General features: G+C 39.5%; 1 pseudogene; it reads right to left on the reverse strand.

Annotated features, from left to right (window-relative positions):
- Positions 1-6,534: 6,534 nt before the first annotated feature.
- On the reverse strand, positions 6,535-7,745 carry LOC105546407 (annotated as a pseudogene).
- Between the last annotated feature and the right edge of the window lie 294 nt (positions 7,746-8,039).

Genomic DNA, 8,039 nt, shown 5'->3' on the forward strand with positions numbered 1-8,039 from the left:
CTGAGGGACTGAGTTTTTAATTTTATTTAATTTTGATTCGTTTTTGTTTCAATCTAAATAACCACATGTGCCTAGCAGCTACTGTATTGAATACAGTAGCTAAATGTACAGGGCTAAATGCCTAAAGAATTACATTTAAATAATGCATTTTAGCATGCTAATTTTAAAAGTTACCATTTGAATGGATTTTCCCTTGCTTTTTGTTTTCTGATTTTTTGTTATGAAATTGTCAATCTTACATAAAAGTAAGGAGAATAGTATAATGAATATCCACTTGCTTGTCATCGAGATTTAGCAATTGTTAATATTTTGTTATGCTTCCCATAGTAATTTTTGAGATCCAACTACTCTAATGAGTTGAGGCCAAAGCTCTGGAACTGAAAACGGCTTAGTCTGACATCCATCTCTGGACTCAAAACCAATTCCATCGGCACTGCCCTTCCCTATTGTTAACTAGTTACATTTACATTTTCATATTTTCTAGGTAATGGTGCCAGAAATGATAATAATATAATCACAGTTATTTGTGAACACATTCACAACTTCTAAATTCATTTCAGATTTGAGCTGGAATTGTTTTGTTATTAGACTGTGACTTCTTTGGGTGGGTGGGTGCTAACAGTAAAATGTCACCAGTCACTGAGTGTATGACACCTCAAATGACACACAGGTGTGACCCAGCAAGTATGGCCCAGATGCCAGATGAACTGGTTCTTTGAAATCTATATTCACATTTAATTTAGCCTGGAGGTATGGCTATAAAATAATGACAGCTATAAGACACTGTAACAAGATGCTTTAATGTCATGATGTAGTTGTGGTTCTAAGCGTTACTGTGATTATTGAGAACAGCTGAATTCTAGCTTCACTCTCTTCCTTTGGGGTTGTCCATTGGCATGGTTAGAAAGCTGGTTAATTGCGAGTCAAACTTGTGCAACTAAAATGGAGCAGGAGAAAAAGCACCATGTCCCAAAAAAGCATCTAAAAAATGCAATTCCAGAACCACAGAGAAACATGCAACTCTACCCAGATTTCTATAATGAGTCTTCATATTTTTATCTAGTAACTATGGTCTCATGGAAAGAAGGTATAAATAGTACCGTGGACAAACATGCGGACCTGACAAAAGACTTCTTAGTTTCAAATCCTGGCTTTGCCACTCATTGATTGTGGGCCTTGGCCAAGATACTGAAACTTCCTTTAACTCAGTTTTTTCATCCATACAATGGAATTAATAATCACATTAAATAAGATACTTAGCAAGGTATGTTGCACATAATGTATGTTCAATAATAAATTAATAGTATTCACATTTTTAAATATAATGATAGCTCTTTGAGGGAAATACCAAATAGGTATAGTTTTATATTGTCTTTATAAACACAGTCCTCATGATCTGAGGAAAATTACATTCCAGGAGACTGGATATAGGAAGCAACATGGAAGGGGCAAAATATATTTGTCAGTGGTCTCTATGGTTTTCTAGAAGCAGCCAAATGATAGATAATTCTAAAATCCAAAAAAACTCTGAAAACAAAAATTTTCACAAGTTTTCAACAAAAATTCATTTGAAGGCAAAAGCTAATCTGAATTAATGTGAGACTATGTATGTCTTTTTTTTTTTTCTTTCTTTTCTTTGTTAGAGATAGGATCTTGCTCTGTCTCCTAGGCTGGAGTGGAGTGGCGCACTCATAACTCACTGTAACCTCGAATTCCTGGGCTCAAATGATCCTCCTTCTTCAGCCTTCTGAGTAGCTGGGACTACAGACAGATACACCATACCTGGTTAATTACAAATTTTTTTTGTAGAGATGGGATCTTGCTATGTTGCCGAGGCTGGTCTTGTTGCCTGGCCTCAAGTGATTCTTCAGCCTCAGCCTCCCAAAGCACTGGGATGACATGTGTAAGCCGCTACACCTGGCCTTATGGTCTTCATTTATCCCACTTAGGGATACTAGTGAATTCTGTTATAATTGGTTGCAGTTAGTTGTGAGGTGCTGCCCTCACAGCACCTCACAACTTCAATGGAGATATTCCATAAGAAGCTGTATATACATCATGTCACCTTCAAAATCAAAATAAATCTGAATTCCAAACCATATCTGGCCCCGAGGGTTTGGGGCATGGAATTCTGGATCTCTACTCTGCTTACATTCCACTGGCCAAAAGTTAGCTAGCCCTGCTAGCTACAGGGCACCTGGGAAATGAGGCCTTTATTCTGAGCAGCCAAGGGCACAGCAAAAGTCTATTGCTATGGGATGAGGAAGATTGGACATTGAGGCCCAACCAGTAGTCTCTGACACAGTCTCATTCGTTTTCTCCAAAGCTTTATCCTAAAACATCCTCAGAACCTCCTGAATGGGACCAGAATAAATAGGAATTTTCCATTTGGTCTTCTGTAAGTAGCCTAGATTGACTTCAAACAACCCAGTTCTAGCTTCAAAACACCCAACATGGTTGGTTACCCTTACTCCCATGGAACGCTACCTTGGCTTCTCAGGCGAATCTATAGCAGTTCACAATTCTTCCCCCTGCAGAACCACTTCAATCTCACGGATATTTTCTAGTCTTCCAGTAAATTCAGAATTAGACCTTTGGTTCTAGCCAGGGTACTTATTTAGTTGGGACCCTTCAAATGGACTAATTGTCAATGTCCCTTCAACTTTTCATGGTAGAAGAGTCAGGACATTCCATGAGCATGTCCAAGAAACTTCTGAAAAGGAATATCCAGATTCAAACATTGTGTGTTCGAATTCATCAAACTCCATCAAATGCAAATTTTGCTTCTCTCAAAAAAAATTCAAATTCAACAAATTCAGGTCTGGGCAGAGATAGTATTTTGTTCTAGGAAGCATAGAGAATAAAAGATGAGTGTTTTTTTCTGCTTATTGCAATTGGATACAAAAGGAGGAATTTTTCGTGAATGCTGAAAGAAGAAAAACAACTTAAAATTGGATTTTATTTTCAACTCGGAGGCTAGAGAACTTCAGTCTATGGTACATATTTTTAATAAATGGGTGGGGTTGATATTATGAGAACCCAGAACCTGCCAGTTCTGAAGCCTAATTCCTAGTCATTGGCAAAATGTAATTTTTCCTCAAATAAAGATGAAATGCAAGATGAGCAAAAAAGAGGTAGTCACAGACAGTAACAAAACAAGATTCAGCCTCTGGCTTGGGTGCAGTAAACTGTAAATAGATCAGTGTTTCATAGTTGTGTGAGAGTTGCCTAGTTGGCCTCTAGAATCTTGCTTCATTTTATGCATTCCTTGTTGATTCTATAAGAGTGTGCTTTTTGAATGTCCTGTAGTTAATTTATCAAACAGGGATGCCAAACTTTAAGCATTCCATGGGTTCTTTTTAACTTTAAATGGAGTTTGTGCAACTATTCCAAGTAGGTTTAAATAGATAAGTATTCTGGGGATTGTCAATTTTATTCAGCCTAAAAGCTAAGTTAACATAAATGGAAAAATAGATGGTACCTTCTGCATTTTCATACATTTTAATGGCTAGTTCCTATTGATTGCTGTGCCTCTTTTTGCAAGTAAAGGAAAAATCAGACATCACAATGGACATTTCCTTGCAATGGAAAGTTATTTTGATCATACCTTACAAAGGATCCATATTGATATTAAGTTTACAGTGTTGGGAGGAGGAGGAAAGAGTGAACTTAATTTGAATTTAGAAAGTCTCTAAATGATAATTGAATCACAAGTCTGGATTATAATTCTAGGAGCAACACTTGACTTGGTCAAAATCACTGTTATGAAGAGATGCAATTTTTACACAGTACTTCACATTGATTAAGTAATGTGTGAAAATGAAAAAAAAAGTATTTGAATCTTAATCACAGTCATTTGCATGAAATAAAAGTCTGTGTCAAGGGAATGCACATTATAATAACTCCTGGGTGTTTTGGTTGCATCAGTGAGCAAAGAAGTTGTATGCATTTTTTTCAAGCTGATATACAAGAATTCCTTTTATATTTATTGTATCTTTGATTGTACAAAAATTTAGCAATATAGGATTTTGGTTGGTGAGAGACGACAACTGATTAACTACCTTAACAATAACTGTAATTAAAACAGATGCTTGATAATGCATGCACTCGAATTAAACTGGGAACATTCAAAGACAGAAAAGAGAAATAGGAATTTGATATGAACCTCATTCTCAGTAAGGCTCTCCATTAGATGGAAAGGTAATAAATGAGAGAACGAACTTCAGAAAAATTCTGCCCGTCTCTTTTCTACATATTTTTCTCCCTATTGCTGTATGCTTAGAATACTTGAAATATAGAAACCTAAGCCTCTTGCCCATGTACCCCACCCCCAAATCGTATCTGAGACTGGTCGTCAAATCTACAGATCCTATTTTTCTGCACCGGCACCTATTAATACCTCCAACTTAGCCTCTCTGTCGAGAATCATCCGGGTCCAAAGTGCCTCCAAACTCTGAAGCTAGACTCCCTCCTGCCTTCTTCAGACCCCCCAATAACTGAAATCGTCAATAACCTGAAATCTCCTATTTGGGTTGATATGTATTTCCTATGATGTTGAGTTAATTTTTTTTCTTATTTCAATAATCTCCCCCTAGTTTTAGGCTGACATTATCTGGGAATAAAGGAGATTTTGGTCTCTGAAGCTTTTCATCTTCCCTGTTTTGTGGAAGAGAAAAAGAGACTAAGTAAGATTTTGATTCCTGAAGAGGTTGAAAATGCCAAAATACACTAATAGCTATTTTCAAAATGTATAAGTCTAATTGTTCAACCTAAGTCAGAAGAAGAGTGTTAGTGGAAAAATATCTGCCAGATATTGGCCATAATAAGGGATAAATGTGAAGCAGAGATGGGATGGTAATGGATGCAGTAATTCATTTAATTAGAATTGAATAACAGTAAAAATAATAGTTATAATAACAATGTTTCACTAAATAAAACAGAGTAAAACAATACATAGAAGTAAAAAAAAAAAAAATAAAAAAGATTACTAATTCAGTAATAGCGAAAAACAATTTTGTGCTCAATCTCACTTTAAGGAAGAAACAGACACTCTGAGAAAATGAAGGCATCAATAAAGTTTCAAAATAAATGCACTGACACTAATGTCCTGAAGTTATTACACACTTAAAAATTAAAAACACTCCAAAATACAAGCTTTCTTTCTTGACAATGACATTCTTTCAACTTCAGAATCTAGAAGTTTGCCTTGATTCTTTACCCTTTGTCTTCTGGTGGATAGCAGACACTTCACAATACCTATTGAAAGAAACAATCCCACTTTCCAATCTTGCAAAATCCACTTCCTTTTTTTAGAAAACATGCCATGTGGCTGCACACCTTCCTACGTATGCCTCCTTCACCAACCTTGTCAGGCCCTTGCACTTCCAAAGATAGTATCCGTCCTCCTCTTCACCTCTCCAGAATCCCCCGCTTCTCCAACCCTAATTCAGGTTCTATGCCTTGCAAGAAGGTTTCTATGATCACTCCAGGCAGCAGCAGTTTCTTCCTTCTCTGAGCTCCTATTGCATCAACAGAGAATACTCCCTAGTTCAGCCCATACTTACTTTTGTAATAGTTTGTAGTTTTTCTCCCTCCCCAGTTACAAGCTCCTTGAAGATGAGAAAGATATCCCAACTTCCTTCCTTCTTTCCTTCAACAAATTTGTATCTAGTACCTACTCTGTACTGATGAGAGCCTTTCTAGATTTCTCCTACAGCACTTAGCAGCATTGCAGCCTGGAGTAGGCATGAAGTACATGCGTGTATTGTTTGAAGACATTTATTAAGCAGCTGTCTATCACCCTGGATGATTCAACTTAACTCATCTGCTCTTTCCTCCCAACGTACATTTAACCCACTCTTTTTAACCGAAGATCAAACCTTCAGTACCATCACCAAGCCTACTCTGTTCTTTCTGATAGAGGGAAGCAGATAGATTTATGACAGGGCAGCAAAAACCTGTTTGTGAAACTTGTTTCTGTTCTTAGTTCCACTTGACTTCCTTTGTACTATTGCTCAAGACACTTAACTTCTTGTGCCATCATAATGTCCCCTTCTGTAAAATAGAGACAATAATATATGCTGTGCCACCCCCAACACTCCCCAGGGTGAGGGTTGATGAGATAATGGCTGTAAAACACCTTAAGCTCTTCCAAGGAAGGTGCCATAGTGTGGAAAAAAGTAAAGGGTTATTATGTAGCTGATCACATTCAAAATACAGGGTGCAAATGGACCTGTGGAGTTTTGAAACAAAGCCTCGGGGAGACAGGCTAATGCTTCACTTGCCCTTCAGGACCAGGCAGCATTTCTGGAACTTTCTCTTATATAAGTTAACTTTAGAAAATACATTTTATTTGTTTTTTAAAGGGGGTAGTGATTTATGCCTACAAAACAAAGATGAACTCACACAGCTACAATGCAAGTCCCTGCTGTTTGAAGAGATACTGCCTTTGTTTTTTTCTTGTTTTTGTTTTTGTTTTCCAGTGGAAAATAGGTTTTATTGAGACCCTACCAGTTGCAAAATCTGTTCCTGGCATTAAGCTCCTTCTTCCTTTGCAATTCAGTCTTTCTTGAGTGGTCCCATGAATGCTTTCTTCTCCTCCACGGTCTGGAAGCGGCCATGGCCAAACTTGGAGGTGGTATCAATGAACTTAAGGTCAGTTTTCTCCAGAGCCCGCTGTTTGGTTTGCTGGTGCAAGGACTTGTGGGGAGGGTGAGCTCTCACTTCTTGGTTCCTACCACACAGTCCTTCAGCATGACAAAGTCAATGGTCACTTCACCATAGTGGCCAAAGCCACCCAGAGGGTTGATACTCTTGTCAGACATGTCATAGTCAGTGGAGGCATTGTTCTTGATCAGTTTGTCATCCTTGATAAGATAGCCCTGGCCAATCTTATAGATCTTCTTATTGATCTCAGTGCGGTGACGGTAGCCTTTCTGCTCATCACGTGCCACAGAGAAGGCAACACGGGCAAGATGCCATGCCCCAATACAGAACTCCATGAGCAGGTCTTGGTGGGTCTTGTGGGGCAGATTCTTGGTGAGCCAACGACTGGTGATCCCTTTGTAGCCTTTGCCCTTGCTCATTCTGATGACGTCGATCATCCCGTCCTGCCCAAACACATGCTTCACAGGTACCTGCTGCTCAAGCCTCTCGTGGACCCAGTCCAGCTTCTGGGCCATGGTGTCTCCATTCACCTGGATCTCCATCAGGTGGGCCTTCTTGTGGCGCAGAGAAAGCAGGCACATCTGGGTGTGGGCAATCACGCAGATGACTTGGCCATACTTCTTCATGCTGTTGAAGTCCTTCTCCAGCTGCTTCTTGCCATCCTCATCCTGCCATTTCTTGCAGTACTTGGTAAAGGCCTTCTTCTTAGATTCATGCCAGTTCTTATAGAAGCGCCTCTTGCACTCATCACTGATGTGCTCAGCGAAGATGGTCTGGAAGGTCCAGAGGCCTTGAGGGGTTTCCACGTAGCCCACAATGCCCACAACCACCATGGGTGTTATCTCTACAATGGTCACAGCCTCTACCACCTCCTTCTTATTCACCTTGGATCCTGGCCTGTCGACTTCCTGTATGATGTGGGTCATGCCAGCCTTGTATCCCGGGAAGCCTGTGAGGCAGACCGGCTTGGAAGGGTCATCCTTAGGGAGGCTCTTCACCTTCCCACGATGCCTGCTGCTGTGCGTCTGAGGCAGAAAGCTGAGGGACCCACGTCTGGGAGCAAACTTTCTGTGAGACATCACGCCGTCAAATCCCACTGGTAGAGTGAGATACTGCATTTGAATTAACATACAAGCCAAAAGAAAGTAAACTCTAGCTTGGCAGAGCCCATCTCTCAAGCTTAGAATACCTTCTGGCCTGGAAGCTCTGTGAGGGCAGGAACTGGTTTCTTGTTCACAATTATATTGCCATCACTGCAAATAATGCCTGGAATGTAGTAGAGTAGAGCTCAACAAATATTTTATGTTCTCTGTATCACATAAATGAGTCTGGCTTTATTGCATGAATGAACCCATGGAACGAGAGAAGGTGCT

This window comes from Mandrillus leucophaeus, unplaced genomic scaffold (assembly GCF_000951045.1).
Source record: "Mandrillus leucophaeus isolate KB7577 unplaced genomic scaffold, Mleu.le_1.0 Scaffold359, whole genome shotgun sequence".
Lineage (NCBI taxonomy): Eukaryota > Metazoa > Chordata > Mammalia > Primates > Cercopithecidae > Mandrillus > Mandrillus leucophaeus.